The sequence below is a fragment of the Desmodus rotundus genome, chromosome 3, assembly GCF_022682495.2.
Source record: "Desmodus rotundus isolate HL8 chromosome 3, HLdesRot8A.1, whole genome shotgun sequence".
Lineage (NCBI taxonomy): Eukaryota > Metazoa > Chordata > Mammalia > Chiroptera > Phyllostomidae > Desmodus > Desmodus rotundus.
In genome coordinates this window covers 195,478,775-195,480,925 of record NC_071389.1, presented here as the reverse complement: position 1 = coordinate 195,480,925, position 2,151 = coordinate 195,478,775, and positions in this window count along the sequence as shown.

Genomic DNA, 2,151 nt, shown 5'->3' with positions numbered 1-2,151 from the left:
GCTCCCGCGAGGGGGCGTTGTGCGCGGAGGGCGTGGACTGCCGTGGGCGGGCCGCGCGCGCCCTCGTGCGCCGGGCGCGTCTGCTGCAGACCCTGTGGAGGGCGCGCTCATCGTTACCTTGGTGACCTCTTTGGGAAATTGGGGGTTGAGGGACGAAGGTGTGGGCAGCAGATGCAGGATGTGTCCCCGCCGCCGGGCTGCGGGTCTAACTGGCTGCCCGGCCCCTAGCACGGCCTCTCCGAGTCTAAGGTTCCGGCTGAAACGGTCTTCGTTTTTTATTGGCTTGTTTCCTGGCGCTGTCTACCTCCAATACAGTGAGGGGCAGGGGCGGCGTTTGTCCTCCTCAGCGGGTGCTCGGCACACAGTAGGTGCCACATGAAGATTTCGCGAAGGAATGAAGGAATTACGACGGAATAAGCCTTCTCTCAGAGCCCTCCAAAACACAGCCCCACCCCCTGGAAGACCTTCCCACCTTGCTCTTGCCCTGACGTCATGCGGGTCCCTAAGTCTGCGCACCTCCCACGCCCAGCCTAGATGGGCCAGACACTGAGCACAGAGGTGGAAGCTGAGGGGGGAGCAATAAACTATTTAGAAGACATCTCCTCAACCCTTACTGACCCCTTTCTTAATCCAGTAATTAATTATGTAATTATTCGTTCGTTTTTTCCTCTGCCAGCCTGTGGGTTTTGTCTATCTTGTTCACTGCTATAGCCAAGGGTACTCATTAAATAGATCCTAGCCCCATCACCCCATCACCCCATCACAGGTTAGGCCAGAGCTCCAGGTCTCATGGAAACTGGGGCTGGATGGTGGAGTGCTCGCTGCAAAGGGAAGAGCCACCACCCAGGTCTGGCCTTCTGACGACCTGCATAGTCTTCAGGGCGTCTCTCTATGCCTCTGGTTACTTCTGTTGGTTCCAGGAGCAGTTCGGACACGGATATCCGCGGAGGCTTTTGCCACGGCGGTGATGACAGGACATCCTGCATTCTGTGATGACAGAGGCAATGTGTGGTGGGCGTGAGGGCACCTCTTATAAACATAGCAGAAGCCAATGTCCATCTGAGGCCCTGTATTGAGTATCAACTCTGTGTCAGGCCCTGTGCTAGGGGATTACATCCACTATTTGATTTATTACTGCAACCTTATTTTTAGAATTAATTTTTTTAATTGTAAAATAGGAGAAAAAAGTGTGCAAGTGTGATGGGCCAAATAAGTGAGTAATATTCAGACAAGTGACTAATATTCATTCATTTATTCATTCAATAAATATTTACTTGAAGCTCACCTTGCACAAGGCTTTGTGCTGTGCGTGGGGGCATAAGGACTGGAGAGTTTAGACACCGCCCCTAATCTGCCAGCATTTAAGTTCGATCACACTAATGAATTGCATCTCAGAAAGGATGGCATTTAGGAACCTGAGCTTCAAACTCCTGGCTTCCCACCCCCACCCACAGTCACTGTGTGACCTTGGGCAAATGGTTTCTCCTCTCTGGGCCTGTTTCCTCATCTGAAAAAAGTAGAAATAAGCATAGTAGCTACCTCTGAGGATTTTTGTCAGACTTAAATGAGACAATGCACAAAATGTGCTTAGAATAGTGCCTGATGCAAAGAATGAGCTTAATGTAATTAGCCTCCCCATCCCAGCTGTACGTAAAACAAGGGTATGTAAGCATTTTCTTAGAAACACGAATTTTGAGTTGGTTCCCAGGCTTCTCCGTGATCACTGCAGTTTATAGAAACACCCTCCTCTCCCGCCGTCCGTGTGTGTGTTCTGCGCTAGCGGCAAGGCTAAAGGAGGAAGTCAGGCAGTTCTTTGTAGGTCAGCCCTTTGCAAACTTAGAGCTTCCTACCATTCGTCATATTGTGCCTGGGAATTGGAGTCCCAGCCCAGGCCAAGCAGCACTTGCCTTTGCTTCTCTTCTGCCCTCTTGAGGCTACTTTTGTATAGAAGGTGTTAGGTCTGTTTTCTGTGAGTTTAGAGTTGCCTGGGTAGAGGGGAAATGCATTCATTGCGTTTGAGTGGATGAGCCACAGCATAAAGGCAAACTTAAAAATTTGCCTCTGGTACCTTTCAGGAGAACTGTTTGGCAACACATTTCGGTTGACTAAAGAATGTGCCGAATGACCAAGCAATCCCATTCTTTTCTCAGG